The following is a 16,459-nucleotide window of genomic DNA, read 5'->3' on the forward strand; positions in this document are numbered from 1 at the left end:
GTGCAGAGATGAGAAACCAGCGACCTACTCCGAATTCCTGCAAACTCCAGCTCCTGAGTTTCCAGCCACCCCAGCTAAACTGTGCACAGATGTGTGCTGCTTTGCTGCAGTCATAAACAGACCTCCCAGGATTTTTCCAGAGGAGACACAGAAATATGTTGGTGTCTGCTCTGGGCAGTAAGTCAGAGTATGGGGATGGGCCTTGAAGATAGGGCTTCAAAAAGGAGGGAACCACAAATTAAGGGAGAGCGGAAGGAGCAAGACCACCCCCCCAGAGGCCAGCAGGGGGGAAGGGCTCTGATGGCTTCCAGTTGTGGGATCCTCAACAGGGCCCCAGTTACCTCCTGGGGAGTAAAGTCCCAGTAGGCAAAGATGCCAGCTCCCCAGTTCTGTGTCTCCCCAACCCTCTTCCTGTGGGGGAGACCTTTACTGGGTCATCTGGAAGGACACTCAGGCACATCCCCATGTCCTACACACACACACACACAATCATAGAGCACCCGATACCCAATCACACATGCTGTCACCACACACACACACACACACACGCTCCTTCACACTTCCTAAGCCAACATTTCAGAATCACAACCACAGACACCACACCACCCACCCCCAACCACACAGAGACTCTAAGCCATATGCTCTAGCACGACACTCCCACCCCCCCAAATAGCAATCCTGGACCCCCTCATCTTCAAAGTACATACACCAGGAAAAATTTCCCCCACCTCCACCACACCCCACCCCCGCAATTCTAGGCCTTTCCAAATCACACTGTTCTTAGACTCCTCATCAAAGCAGAATACTTCGGTGGTGTGTGTGGTTTGGTAGCAGACACCCAAAGAAGTGTGAACCTACACCCCGAAATCATATGCAGTGTTATAAACCAACATTACTTCAATAAAAAAAAATTACAATTGTTTTAAAAAAGCAAACTGTTAATGGTTTGAAAGACTCTGACTTCTTGTTGTCCTACAATTACCTAATCTGGCTGAGCCCCCTCCCCCAGGGGTAAGTCCTCCCATGGGTTGTGCCTCTTCCTCATCCCGCTCCATCACCTATGACCGGGAGCTGCACCCCTTTCCTCTTTGCCCTCTGAGATAGGAGAGACCCTTGTCCCCGTACCCAGCGAACTTTTAAGAGCAGTTACTCTGTGCCTGGCATGTGCCAGGCAAGTGGGGGGCAGGGCTGAAAGAGATGTTTGTTCTGCCTGTAGGGAACTTAGGACTCAGTGGAGGGATGGGATGCAGATTGCACCACGTGCCCTGCCAGGGAGAAGGATAAAGTCCAGAGTGGGAGAGAACATTGGCCGCCCCGGAAAGCAGGCGGGCTTCCTGGAGGAGTATGTGCACACGGGCGGGCCTTGACCTATGAGAACATTTGCTTATGTAGAGGTCACGGGGGTGGGGAGAAGAATTTGACCTTGGTCCCATCCTCATGGAACTCTCATTGTCTTATCTGAAGTGACCTTGCTTATTTGAACTTTTTTTTTAAAGATTTATTTTTATTTATTTATGCATACAAGAGCTGGGGTGTAGGCCAGAGTTGTGGGGTGGTGAGAGGATTCTCCAGAGACAGAATAGGGAGCAGAACAGGCGGATTGACTGAAATACACTGCTGAGCAGGCGAGACAGTAGATTTAGCTCCCTGGCCAGGGATCAAACTCATGCTGCAGTGGCTGTGGATAGCTGAGACGTAACCCCTTGCACCACCCGGGAGGCCCCTGAACATCTGTCTTGAGCTGTCTCCACCTCTGTCATATAATCCAGGGACAGCCTGGTCTGTGACTTAGAACAGGGGCAGAGGAAGGACAGAAGGGGAAAGAGAGGGAGAGAGCCTCACATGTCAGACGTGGCGTCCAGTGTGGCAGGAGGAGGGTGGTGTTGGGCCTCTAAAGCCAGCTGAGGGAGGTGGGCTGCAAACTTCCCCTCTCCGGGAGGCATCCTGTTCCTGTGAGAGCAGGTGCCCTTACTGAGGGCACTCCAGGCCTCAGAGGTAGCCAGTTGATAAGCAAACTCTGTAGTAAAGGAGGCAAGTATATGACCTTTAGTATTGCAGGTTTATATATAAACCTTATTAGAACAATATAACATATACGGTACAGGTGGGACAGACAAACACAGCTGGTCACATAAACCAAATGAACTCAGGTAAGTCTTCTCTCCTTAGCTTCACCCTCACACCAGCCAGCAGCAGCCAATCCTAGGTGGACATAGGGCAAAATGCAAAAGCCTTGTCTTGGAAAATCCATTTCTCTGGAGCAGCCACAGCATTGCCTTACTCCAGAAGACATGAGGAGAAGGAGGCAGGCAGCCTGCAGGAGAGGAAAGTGGCTTCATCACTGCTGGGCAACCTCTGCTACCCTTTCAAGCACCATCAAGCCAGCGCACGTGTCTCCCTCTGGCTAGAGAACAGCCCAAGAGGCAGGCTGAAAGAATCCTTTTGTGAGCTACCTGTCCACTTTCCCAGTTGGGCAGGACAGCTCTGGGGATGTTTCATTGACACCCCCAGGAAGACCAAGGAAGCAGGTGGGGTGGTCCATGTCTTCTTCCAAAGGTTGGCTGATGTATTCTTCTTGTGACAGGAGCTTTGTAGCGGAGGGAATGCGATGAGGGACACAACACTGGTGGAGCAGGTTTTCAAGGCAAGACTCTGCTACTTGAGCAGACGTTCTCATGCCATTTATTGAAAACATACAGGCCAGTAAAAGCTGATCATGCAACAATGGTATGAGGGGGTGGGATGGGAATGGAGGACAAAATTTTATGAGGGTCAGAGAAGAGGACATCGTGGCCATAAGTCAAGAGACATTTGCATCAGCAAAGTATTTGATGTTATCACAGGCAGGGTTATCCCGAGACCACCATGGAGACAGTCACATAATCAGGTCAACAGTGGCCTGCCTCATGATATGAACTATACTCCGTAGATAGTCAAGGAATGCTCTGCTGTGATTTGCAGATACCAAATAGGTCACAGTTGCCCATGAGTGGCCAGCTAGTAGCCAGCTCATAGGAACCCCAGTGCTAAGACTGCAGATAAAACCCCACCATCCTAACAGCTAAAGACTCACCAGCCCTCCAGCTTCCAGTCCTAGAGCAGAAAGCTCCAGAACTGCATGGAGAGGCCTCAGGGAGAAGCAGAGCCCTGGCCTGGGCCTGGAGGAGAGATGCCCCCAGGAGCAGGGCATCTCTGCTGGAACCAGGTCAGATCCCTCACGCTCCTGGAGGTACCGGGCAGAGCAGCAGAAGGGATGCCCCCATGGCGCCGATTGGTGGGCAGGGGACACAAGCCCTGGACTCTGTCAGAGACACAGAACGTCAGCCTGACTGCCACTACCCAGCGCTGCTCTCTTGGGCATTCATTTCACTTGCTACCACTGAGTCCTGCTCTGTAATATGGGGACAAGCACCGCCACTCTGCCTGCTGCAGGGGCTGTCTTGGGGATCAAGTGAGTAGGGGAGCAGTTGGTGCTGCTCTAGTGGGGACAAGGAGGCCTTCCCTCCTCCTAACAGCTTTAGAAGGGCTAGAAACACCCCTTATGGAGAATTAATTAGGAGGCTCCTGTTTCTCCGAGGCTGCCTGGGGTCCGAGTCCCAGCTCTACTTGCTCGCCAGCTTGAACTAGACATCTCGTCTTTGGCCTTAGTTGCCAGATCTTTAAACTGAGAGAAGAGGAGCTGGTACTAAATATTTGCTAAGCTTTGCTTTTGTTTTCTGGTCCTTGTATCCCAGACTCAAGGGTCTGAATTCTTGTCCCATCTTCCTCTTAGCCAAGGGGAGCCTGAGGAAGAAGAAAGGGCTCCTAAGGAATAGGCCCCTGGACTGGGAGCTGAGCAAGGCTGCAGATAGGGGCAGAGGCTGAGACTCACCACGTGCCAGGGACAGCAAAGGATGCCCCTGACACAGAGCGGACAGAGCTCGGGGCTTTGGGGTGTCAGAGGGGCAGTTGAAATTCTCAACCCAGGCTCCATGAACCAACCATCCTTTCTTTCACCCAGCCTTTATTTGCATTCATTCGTCTGCTTCTGCAGCAAACATTTACATGTCAGGCACCATCCTGGGTGTTGGGAACACAGAAATGAGTACATTCACAGCCTCATGGGGGACGCCCAGAGATGTAAACAGATGATTCCCACCCAGCATGAGAAGCTCTGGGAGAGCAGCCCGCGCTGGGTGCTGTGGGCCGGGAGGAGGGATCGCACCCAGCCAAGTGGGACAGAGCTCTGCAGACATGGCAGCCGGCTTGCTGAGATGACAGGAAAACGCCGAGATTGCTTGGTGCCCAACAGCTTAGGGGGTGGTAAAGAAAAAATGCCCAAGAGAAAGGTTACTGGGTAGGATAATTAATGTTTTGCTAAGAAAGAAAATAAGAGTGTGTATTTCTCAGCAGGAAAACACCTCAACGAACAAAACGACTTGTAGAAAACAAGTACAACTGCGGGGTTTTTGCTCACAAAGATTAAAAGAAAAGAAAAAGACAGCAGTCACAGACATACCTCCTCCTGGGGCTGAAAGAACATTTCCCACCAGGTGAGGCAACCAAGGCCTGGAGGAAAGGATCTCGTGACAACTCCTTCCTGGGCCAAGGCTGGCCAACGTTGTACCCCAGCTCCTGACCCCCGTGACTGTTTTATTCCAGGTACCTCACCTTAGTGGAGCGAGGACAATTTCTTTACTCACCGGACACATTGTTAGGAACAAGAGATTTCTGATTCCTTGTGGTGTTTTCAGCAGGTGTTACTTCCAAACACCTGCCTCCGAAGCCCCAGAGCCCTGTCCTCACAGGGAAGGCCATGTTGTCTATAGCTCATATTCACAACGCAAGGACCTGGTTAATAGAAGGAGATAAAGTGTGTTGAGAATCTCCAAGTGACAGGACGAGCCCCAATGAGCCACTTTGCAAACTGACGCCAAAAGTTTAACAGGAGCTACCAATCACTATTATGAAAACCCACCCAAAGCAAGGTGGGTGCTCTTCTCTTCCTCGTGCCATTGCAGTTGCATTGTTCCTGGGCAAGGGGACAGCTGTAGCATTAGGACCTCTACTAGGTCTGGGTCACAGGAGACAAAAGTTCAGGAAGGATCTTCTTCCCATGGTCATTCCAGAATGCTCAGAGAAAAAGCATTCTGAGGAAAAAGCTATAAGACAGGCTATAAGATGGCTTCCCCTGTGAGTGAGATGTGCCCCAGAAGTCTCCTCTAAGTCACCAGCGCTGCCTCCATCCACAGCGTGTCTGTCTGGCCTCCAGAGGTAAATCACATTTTCTTCCCTGAGCATTAAGCATTATTTGTAGGTGTTTCAGAAGCCTGGTTATATTGCTTTTCCTGTTGCCTAGATTCTCCGGTCTGGACCATTTCACCCAATTTAGTTCCTGTCTTTTTCTCTCCTTACCCCCTTTTTGCTAAGCCTTGGTGGTGGGGAGGAGGCGGGGAGCCCACAAAGGAGACTGAATTTCTGATGCCAGCACCCTCTCTGGCAGTAGTTCCCAAGCAGGATCCAGGAGCTTGTTAAAAGTACAGAACCCGAGTTCCACTAAGGGCCCTGGAACAGCACTTTGTGCAACTGTGAATGGGCCTCGGGGGGCCAGGAGACTGGGACATCTGCACACACCCCATTGGCTTCAGCTGCAGGTCTGCAATAACAGAGAACAGCTGAAATCTGGAAGGCCGCTTTAGCCATTGGCATTGGGGTCACAGAGAACTTGTTAGAAATGCAGCTCCTCAGGCCCCACCCCAGGCCCGCTGAAGCCCCCATTAGGGATGGGGACTGCTCTCCATAATTTAACAGGCCCTCCAGGAGACTCTGAAGCTCACTACAGAAGAGCATCCGGGGGGTCCACAGCCCTCCTTCTCCTTCTTTCAACCCTCAAGGCAGCCAAGGCCTTGATTCTTCCTCAGGCAGGGAGGCCACTAGGGTCACCATCTCCAGCCATAGAGAGGAAATAAAGGCCAAAGGCCGGTGTGGCCTCCCAACAGGGTGACCAAGGCTCCTGGTGCAGATGGTGAAGAGCAAGTCCAGGAGGACTCCAGGGAAAGGCTCTGGAATACTGACAATTGTTAATAGGGATCTAGATTCCCCAAGGTAAAGAAGGAGGGTCTTCGCAGTTAATACCACCATCCACACCCTCCATCTCCTATGGCACATCCCAGGAGAATCCAAAGCCCTGGAAATTTCATTCACTTGCTCCTTATCTGTCAGTAAATCCATGGACCCAGACACAGGCAGAAGGAACTGATCTGAAAGGAAACCCCCACTTCTAGGGTTGCAGGAATTTGTTCATTCATGTAGCCTTTCCACATGCAACACCCAGACTGCCAGAAATCCGCCATACACGTCCATCTGCACCAGGCTTGGGTGGGAGGGGGGTCGTTTCCGGTTTATCCATAGAGGGAAATTGAGGTTTCCAAAGGCACAGTAGCTCTCCCAAGGTCCGCAGCTTGGAAGTAGGGAGCAGAGTCAGGATTTGAATCACAGCAGCCAACAGTAAGCCCAAACATTCACCCACAGCGGATTCCTCCCGTGAAAAATCCCAGCAGCCTAAGCCAACAACATCTCTTTTCCCTGGGAAAGCCCAGAGACAGAGCTGTGTCCCCAGCACCCGCCCCCCCCAGCCCCCAGACACTCAAGCCAGCTCTGCTCCCAGCACCAGGAGAGAATCAGATATCAGAAGGTACTGGGCTGTGCCCTTACCCTTGGCCATTCAGGGCCCTGTGGGGACCCTCTACCCCTCCTCGGGGCCAAAGTCCTTCCCCACCCCCAGCTCATCATTAGTTCCAGACACCATGTCTCCTCTATTTATGGGGTTTTTCTTTGCTTCTGCGGTTCTCCCTGGATGAATGCCCCTTTCCCTGGATTTACAGCATCCTCTTGCGGTGGGGTTGATGTCACTTTAATGAGAGTTACAGCTGCCTTCAACTGTGACTGCTGCATTCCAATTTACTGCCTGGTCTCCAGGAGCCCAGCAGGATTTTTCTCAAGCGAGAAGGGGGTGACTGAGCTCCCTGTCCTGGAATGGGGTGGCTGGAGAAGTGCAGTCTCCTCTTTGTGCCAGGAGACACCAGCCCCAGCTTAGAAGTCTGCAGAGCTCCCTGTTCCTGGGGGTGCTGGGGGGGGCGGGGAGGTGGTGGCGGTCCAGAGCAGCAGGCAGCAGGGAACAGCAAGCCTGAGGGGGTTGGGCACAGCTTTTACCAAAACACTACAGGTTTGGGAAAAGAGATCTCTCAGCTTTCCTCACCTCTACCCCATCCTGCATCCACACACCCCCACCCCCCACCCCGCCATGAGAACAAAAGTTCTGAACTGGAGGAGCAAGGAGAGCAGAGGGAGAGAGCAGAGGTGGGGGCACTCACAGAAAGCCTGTTGTTCCTTAGTTGAATCCAGATGTGAAGGGGGAGGAGGGGGTGAGAGGGCTCTGGAGGGGGGAGGAGAGAGGAAAAAGGGAACTGGGAAAGCAAAACTCCAGGCAAGACTGCCAGAGAGCCCTGGAATCACGCCTGGATTTCAGTGCCCTCCAGTTGGGGTCCATCACCCCCAACTGGCCTCCATTTTTCCCTAGTTAATGAATATGACGCAATGTTGCCAACAACTCGGGCACCTAGGACAAAGCTGCTAACGTTTGTAGAGCCCAGATCAGGTACTTCCCTGTGCAGCCAAGGCCTCAGCCTGCTGGACTTTTCCCTCTGTCCAGCACCTCGGCCACAGGCCCCACCGTGGAGCCAATGCCGGATCCTGACCAAGGGACCAGGGTGTAGGGCAGCGAGTCCAGGGCATTGAACACAGCACTTCATTCTCATAGCAACACGATGAAGTAAGAATTATGACATCTATTTTACTGACCAAGATCCTCTGCATCTTAGAGGCTCCACCACTGTCCAAGGCCACACATTGAGAATGAGGCAGAGCCACAGTTCAGAATAAGTCCACCACCTGAGCTCTCCCACCCACAGCATTTTGCTGGCCTTGAAGTAAGGCCGTAGTTTGGGGAGGCTGACTGAGCCTATCAAATGACCAGCAGTTCCTAGAAATCTGAGGTTGGCTCAGAGGTGCCGTAGCCAAGCTGGAAACAGGCTCCAGGGGTCAGTGGCTTGGCCATTCCAGTCTATGTCCCAGGCATGCCCCCCTGGGAGGAAGGTGTCATCTCTCCAGCAGCCAGAGTGATACAGGGAGGTCTTCAAGGTCCAGGAGGGCACTGGGTATAGGTAGATTCTTCAAAAGGCTGTAGACACTGGAAAGGGGATGGACAGTCTCTGTCCTCCACCTGCCACCCTGCTGCTTTATCCTCCCCAGGAATAGCTGGGAGAGATGCCCAGGGCTGCCACAGCCTGGCCACCTCCCTCTGCCAGTCCCTCTGTACCACCCGGCAGAGTGAATACCTGGCCCTGGGCAGGAGGCTGAGCCTGGGGTGGGGGCCCAGGGCCTTGTGAGTGCGAAAGGTCCCAGAGAGCATGAGCAAGAGCTCAGACTTTGCAGTGAACAGGCCTGGGTGTGGCCCTAGTTCTTCTGCATTAGCTGTGACCCGATGTTCATGGTCACAGCCCTCTGTAAAGTGGGGGAGGTCATAGTTCCTACTCCATGGTGTGCAGGTGGCTATTAAGCGGGGTACTTAGACCAAGCATTTAGGCCAGCACCTGCTTTGCAGTGAGTGCTCAAGAAATGTTAGCTAGGATTATTCTAGATTCCATTTCCCCTGGTCTCCATCTCTTATGCTTCCTATGGGTAGAAAAGTCCTTTCCGATGAAACCGTTCAGTTTCTCCAGGTCTCCCCAAACCTCTCATTCCCTCATCCCAAGGGACCAAAGAGGTATTAATTAGTAAAGCTTCAGGACAGGCCCAGGCGGAGAGGAAGCCTTGTTGACGTTAATTGGCACTATCAGATCTTTGCCCAGTCAGGATGGAGCAGTGCAGGCTGTGACAGCATCTCTGCCCTTGGGGTTCACAATCTGCCCAAGACTATACCCCCAGCACCCCAGGTGGGTGGATGGGCGGGGAGTTCCTCCCTTCCCTCACCCTCACAGGGCCCAGCATGTGAGGAGGCTGGGGTGAAGGAGGGAAGCAGGAGGGATGGATCCACCCTGGTTTGCAAAAGCATCTTTCAGCCACCAGCAATGCTGAGTGCAAGCATGATGTGGGCACCTCACCACATACCAGTGCCAAGGGCTACACACCAGGCCAGCCCCTTGAAGTGGCTCCGAATTGATTTAACGAGCTAAAGAATTCTGGTTGAAATGCATAGCCCCTGACAGTGCCTCCCATGAGTGACCTATTATATGACCCCTCCAGGGCATGGATTTTTAATAAGTACCCAGGTCTGCAGGATCGCACTTGAAAAAATCATTGGTTTCGTGCTTGTACGTCCAATATTACTTGAGTGCAAATCCAGGCACATGGTAGATGATGCTAACTGCTGGTTGATGGAATAAATGAATGAGTGATCCAGTGAGTGAGTGAGTGAGTGAATGAGCGAGCAGAACAGAAAGAGACTATGGATGGTGCTGTAGGATTTGAGCCAAAGATCTGTCTTGTTCTAGTAATTCCCTCCCCAAGGAAGAGGAGGGTCCTTTATTGCTAGTTCACTCCCCTTTGTGGCTGGGAGCAGACTTTTCCTACTGAACTTTTAAGTAGGGAAATTCTAAAGGAAGTTCTAGTCCATATAGAAGAAACCCCACAGAGACCTTACCCCACCTTCAATCTATCCAAGAAGGTCAGGGACCCCTGAGGATTCTATTTCCAAAAAATACAAACACACACAAAGGTCTGCTTATGATTTCCAGAGTTCTGGACCTTGAAGCTACCCACAGTTAAAGATCCCTTCTGGGGGGTCCTTTGATCTGTGAGTTATTGTTAACAGCAGGGCACTGGATAGAGGGGGGGCGGGGAGCAGGAAGAGGTTCTGGGTAGAAGGGGGGGGTGGCCAGGGTGTGGGACAACCACAAGCACACAGAGGAACTTTTAGGTACCAGACTTTCAGCAAGAAGTAACAAGTTGTTTGTTTGCTTTTTATGGTGTTTAGCCTCTGTAGAAATGTGACAGGTACTGGAACGTTTAGGAGGGGCAATAGGCACGCGGGACACCCAAGACCTTGGAGTTATACTTGGACTCCAGGTCTGGCCCCAGTCCTTTCTGGTATAACCTGGGCAAATGTGTTCACTTCTGGGGCTTCCCTGGTGGTGCAAGGGGTTAAGCACCACATTATGAAGCAATCCACAACCTCTGCAGGATGAGTTCAATCGGGCAGGCCAGGGAGCAACCCACATGGTGCAGCAGACCTCTCCTGACTCGCCCACTGCTCCCCTCAGCAGTGTATTTCAGTCAATCTCCTGTTCTGTTCCCCACTCTGTCTCTGGTGAATCCTCTCACCCCCCACACCTCTGGCCTGTACCCTAGCTCTTGTAGGCATAAATAAATAAATCTTAAAAAAAATGTGTTCACTTCTCAGAGCTTCCACTTCCTCATCTACTAAAGAGCAATGACACCCGCCTCCCAGAGATATTGTAAGGCTTCAGTAAGAAAATGAACCCAAAGTTCCAGGCTCACAGTAAGCACTGATGGGTAGTAATATGTATTCTCACAACTTTGTTTTTCATAAGTGGGGTATTTGGGGGAAGTTACTAGAAATTTCAAGTAGGAGATATATAAAATGAGAAATAATTTTTAAAAACTGCAGTCATGATTCAATGCCGGGTTTTGGCACAAAAAACAAACAAACAAACAAACAAAAAAAGCTGAAGTCAACGAATCATCTTTTCTCATCTCATCTGTAAAATGGAAATCATAATAATATCTACCTTCAGGATTTGGAGAGAATTCACAAGAAGTCTATGACATTCTCCAGCAGATGTCAACACAAATAAATGATCCCCTTTATTGGTCACATTCTTCCGGTTTGCACAGGGACACCACAGCAGATCAGAGAAACTGTCCACACTGAGGAAAGTTTAACTTAAAGCTAAGGAGGTTTGTGTTATACATTAGGAAGTGCTTTCTAGTTGAAAGTTGGCTAAGATTATCTTCTAACACAACAATAAATAAGTCCCCCCAGGACATTCTGGGGTCTTTTCCCTTCACAGACATTAAAAGAGAGATGAAACACTGTCTCAGGGACTCCAGATTTGGTCCTGGATAGAGGTAAGAATTAAAGCTTATGTCCCATGTCAACTGAGCACGCAGTCGTGACTTCATAAAAGTCACAAAGCTCCGAGCCAGAAGATAATTTGGAAGAAATACTGATCAGGTTTTATTTTCTTTTCAATACTCTAAGATCATCATATACAATTTAAACACTTGCATAACATATATGTGCATTATATATACATATATTATATATACGTACATATTTATATATATATACACACAGTAAGTCCTCACTTAACATCAACAGGTTCTTAGAAACTGCAACTTTAAATGAAATAACGTATAATGAAGCCACGTCATTTAGTTATTTAGAGTTTTCTTTTTCTCATCAACATTAAAACAAAACAATGTTTAACAAAATGAAGTTACTTGATTACCTACTCTGTGTGTGTACACATCTATATAGGAAAAGGGGATTTTTAGAGCAGTGAAAATAGTAGATACACATTATCATCCATTTGCTCAACCCCATAAGCTGTACAACAACAAAACCAAACCCAATGTAAATTCTGGGTGACAATGGTGTATGGATATAGGATCATCAGTAGTAACCAATGTACCCCTGTGGTGGGGGGTGTTGTGGGCCTGAGAAGCCGGGAGCACAGGGGAGTGCTATGCTCTCTGTTCAATTATGACATGCACCAAAAATTGCTCTTAAAAATTGCTCTTTTATATATATATATATATATATATATATATATTCCTATTGTACTGTTCTCCCATGATATAGCTTTTCATTTGTCCAGAAAAAATAAAATAAATCTTCAAAAAAATCATGTCAGTGAATGATTGAATAATGGCACTTTATTTTAATGTTGATGAGAAAAAGAAAATTCCAGCTGACTTGGAACTAACCAATGTTATCCAAGGGTCTGTTTTCATTATATGTTGTTTTATTTTATAGTCACTGTTTTCTAGAACTGATTGACAACATTAAGTGAGGAATATACAAATCTCTGAGATCCCTGGTTTGGGACAGGGGGCATTTGCTTTTTATTAGATAAGGAAGAGATGTGATCCCCAGTAGTACTGGCCCAACTAAGACCTGAGCTTTCTCTCTGGGCCCTTCCTGGACATTCTGGTACAAGCCCAACTATACCATAGCCAGATAGGAGCAGACCCACAGCAGCAGTGACAGGAAAAGCAGACGCCGGTCAGAAATGGCCCCTGTCCAGGCCCAGCATGCTCACACTCAGCTCCCTGACGAGGACACAGGGCTTTTCATCTCAAGCCATAACATGTACATTCGGCTTGTAAGAGCAGTAAAGCTGAACAAAAAAATCTGACAGATTTCTTTTTCAGTAATTTCCTCAGGGCTTTGCATAAGGAAAGGATCTTTACCCATAAAATAGGTAATAAAGAACACACACACACACACTCCCTACCAACTCCCCCTCTTCCTGCTGCAGGTATACTAAGGTAACTGGTGGATCTGAGGGCCTGGCTCCACACAGCAGGCAATACCCCTCTCCTGGAAGGTCTCTGTGTACCTTGGTGATGGGATTGCCCAGGCACAAGGGTCAGGACACTCTCAGGACACAGCATGTATCCCATGGTCTATGGCATGTGCTCTGTGCTTCATAAGGTTTTCCAGGGCTGGGGTGGGGGCAGCAATGGTTTTGATGAGGTGGCCCAGCCTACTGCCCAGAGGGCCCTATCCTGTGTGCACAGCATTGTGCCAGGTACACAAGGCTACAGAAAAGCTCATTAAGCAACCTCTGTGTACAAGGCACTGTGCTAGACTCAAAGTGGATGCAGAGAGGACCCAGATCCAGCCCACCTGCCTCCAGACACTCCTAGGCCCGCAAAGAGATGAAATGGAAACTCCAAGTAGTGTCACAGAAGGGGACTAGGCCTGGGTACAGAATGGCAGGCTTCTAAGCTGAGCCAGGGCCACTAGAAGCTGGCCTGGAGAAATTACCAAGAAAGCAACCTAAGGGCTTCTCGCCCAGGCTTCTCAATCTCTATTCATGGTGCCACCCAAATGCCCTCCCTGAACCAGGGAATTGTCCTTCACCCCTCCCTCTCACTCACCCCAAGTCGAAAGACATTATCATATCCCACTTTCAAATTCTACCTGTGAAGTGCAGCTGAAGTCCAGCAGTTCTCTACATGCCCACTGCCCAAGCCACCATTCTGGACTCTTATCCACTCCCAGAAAAATGTTTTTTAAAATACAAGTCTGGTCAGGTCACTTCCTTACATAACACCTTTCAGTAACTGCCCATGAGTCTTAGGAAAACAGAACAAAACAAAGCCCATATCCTAACATTGCCTGCAAGGCCCCGCGTGACTTGATATCTGCCAAGCTCTCCAGCACCGGTTTCAAGCAATTCTCCTCCCTCCTCACACTCAGGTACTTCGTGAAGTTTCTGGGGAGCCCCCAGACACATGCCCAGACACAAGCTATTCCCTTTGCCTGGAATATGGGGTTTGCCAATCAATCCCAATTCATCTTTTAAATCATCTTGGACATTGCTGCCTTCCAAGGACCCTCCCCCCCCCCCCCCCCCCCCCCCCCCCCCGCCCCGGGTTAGAGTATCCACTCCACAGTACCAGTTTTGACCATTGTAATTTAAATCTTTGGCTTTGGGTTTTCTTTTTTGAATGCCACTCCTCTGGCCTCTGTAGCTTCCATTTCAGAGGAAGGAGTCATGGCATCTGTTGTTCTCCTGTTGTAAGTGCAGCATTGAGCACAGTGTCTCTCTAGGTGACTGCTGGGATGAATTGATGATGAGTGTCCAGGTAAGGGATGAAGACAGGCCTGCAGGAAGAGTTAACATGGAGAAGGTGATGTTGACATCAGGACCTTCAAGAGTTGTGGGCCTAGAATCAACAAAGTTCTCTTACAATTCTGATCACTCAGGCTGCCCTTTCCTTCCTGAGGTCATTGATTTAGCCTCCTCCTTCTAAGCTTCCCTCCTGCCTGGCTTTCTGCCTGGGGAGAAGGGCTGCTCCCCTAGCAGTTGGGTTTCTTTTTCCTTTCCACTCTCTCTCCAGGCCCGCTGCCTCTCCAATCCACTTTCCCACCACACCCTTGCATTTATGTACCTCAGTAATTGTGTGATGCCATAAAACTAATTTGTACTTCTGCTCCAGCAGCGAAGGAACTCTAGCTTTTGCCGTTGGCCCCAGAGGCAGAGGAGAGCACCCTCATCCCACCCCACCCCATCTGCAAGGTCCAGTAAAGGAGGGCTGTGAGGCAGCCCAAGTCAAATGTCAGCCATGGAAAGAACATTAAAATAAAAGTCTTTCCGCTCTTGCAAAGCCAGCCCCCACTGGACATTCTCCCCACCTCTGGATAGAAGTTGTTAGTATAGGGCCTCCCTGGTGGCACAAGGGGTTAAGATGCAACCTATGAAGCTATCCACAGCCACTGCAGCTCGAGTTCGATTCCCGGCCAGGGAGGTGACCTGGCATGGCACAGCAGACCATCTGACATGGCACAGCAGCCCTCTCCTGACTCGCCTGCTGATCCCCTGAAATACAGCAGTGTATTTCAGTCAATCTGCCTGTTCTGTTCCCCACTCTGATCCTCTTACCCCCCCATACCTCTGGCCTGTACCCTCATTCTCATATGCATAAATAAATAAATAAAAAAAAAAGAAGAAGAAGTAGTTGTTAGTATAGTTTCCCTTTCAGTTTTCTCCAGACCCTTTAGCACCTGTCTTCTTGGCCACAGTTTGGAGCACAGTGTGGCATTTCTCTTCCTGCCAAGTGGAGGTACACTAAAACTGAAAAGTGTGGGGGATGTAACTTCTGAGGCGTGGCTATCCACTTCTCAGTTTTGGAGGTTTTGAGCAGCTTAAGTCCAGTCTTAGGAGACCCAAAGAGGAAGACCTAAAGAGGAAAAAGACAAAACAAACTCCTGAATGAGAGTGTGTTTGTGTGTGTGTGTGTGTGTGTGTTTGATACAATGGGAGTGTATAGACAGTATTCAGTAATATTAGCCACCACTTATTGGGTTGGTACACTTTGGCACACAGTGTTCTGTACACAGAATTTCATTTAATATTCCAAACAACAGAGTGAGAGCAATATTTATGCCCCCATTTTACAGATGGAGAAGCAGGTTTGCTGAATCACACAGCATGTGAGTGGCCAACCCTTAGGATTAAAATCCCAAAGACCTGGCCCTGAACCACGATGCACAACTGCTTTCCTAGGGCTAGCAATCAGAAGGGAAAGGAAATTGGTTTATGGTGTAGCAGAAGGCCTGAGATTAGCCCTAAAGAATGTTCTGACAATGAGGGCTGTTTGGTGGTAGTCGGGGCAATTAGGCTTGTTAGAACTTTTCCTCTGAGGGCCTTTACATTCAAGATGAATGGCTGCTTCTATGCCTGGCTGGTTTAAGGGAAGTGTTCTCTGTTCCCAGCACGGGGCTGGCCTGTTTGAACTAACAGAGAGTCTCTCTGGGTGACGAGCTTGCCACACACAAAACCGTTAGATGACAGGAGTCGGAAGATAGCACAGGCTGTGTGTCCGGATGGGGCTGGAGGAAGACAGGGCGAGCCTCAGCAGATACCACTGTGGTTAATAGCCAGGGCTCTGTGGCCAAGTGGACTTTGGGCTTGAGCTCCTGCTAGCTCTCCTGCTTGTGTGACCTTGGGTGCATTATTTCACCTCTCTGAGCCTCCATTTTTGGGGCAGTAAAAAGAGGCTAAGAATAGCACCTGCTCCGGAGAGCTGTCTTGAGCATTAAATAAGATGATGCATGCAAGCGCCACACAGAATTTGGACATAATAAGGAACAGTGAGTGGAAGCATGTAATGACTGCTCTGGCTAGTGATGGAGTCCAGAGGCAGGGAGAGCAGGGCCCGGGAGAGCCTTAGGTCAGGAGCTGAGAATGTCTCCCCAGGAAACTCAAGTATTGTCCTTGGTCTTGAAAAGTTGATCAGGGCAAATCAAAAGGAAGCTACAGGGACAGAGGGAGTAGAGAGAGAGTTCTTTAAAGACAAATCTATTTTGATCTGTGATTGGACTAAAGAAGGAAGTTGAGGGCCTCCCTGGTGACACAAGGTGTTAAGCATCACACTGTGAAGAAATCAGCAGCCTCTGCAGTCTCTTCAGCACGAGTTTGATCCCCGGCCGGCCAGAGAGCAACCCACATGGCGCAGCAGACCTCTCGTGCCTTGCCGGCTGCTCCCCTCAGCAGTGTATTTCAGTCCGTCTGCCTGCTCTATTCCCCACTCTGTCTCTGGTGAATCCTCTCAGCCCCCACACCTCTGGCCTGTACCCTACCTCTTGTATGCATAAATAAATAAATTTTTTAAAAAAGGAAGGAAGTTGACTGTGGGAAAGAGGAGATGGACAGAGATGGGATCC

The 16,459-nt window shown here is 49.6% G+C and overlaps 1 long non-coding RNA gene across 1 annotated transcript in view; it reads right to left on the reverse strand.

Annotated features, from left to right (window-relative positions):
- LOC119240766 (uncharacterized) overlaps positions 1 to 16,459 on the reverse strand; it is a 33,089-nt gene that overhangs the window by 15,046 nt on the left and 1,584 nt on the right. The window contains exons 2-4 of the long non-coding RNA XR_005124188.1: positions 13,690 to 13,897; positions 4,683 to 4,830; positions 1,843 to 2,017 (exon numbers count right to left, since the gene is read on the reverse strand). This is a non-coding gene — a long non-coding RNA (uncharacterized LOC119240766). The remainder of the gene's footprint in view (positions 1 to 1,842; positions 2,018 to 4,682; positions 4,831 to 13,689; positions 13,898 to 16,459) is intronic.

This window comes from Talpa occidentalis, unplaced genomic scaffold, assembly GCF_014898055.3.
Source record: "Talpa occidentalis isolate TD23 unplaced genomic scaffold, MPIMG_talOcc4v2.1 talOcc4.12, whole genome shotgun sequence".
Classification (NCBI taxonomy): domain Eukaryota; kingdom Metazoa; phylum Chordata; class Mammalia; order Eulipotyphla; family Talpidae; genus Talpa; species Talpa occidentalis.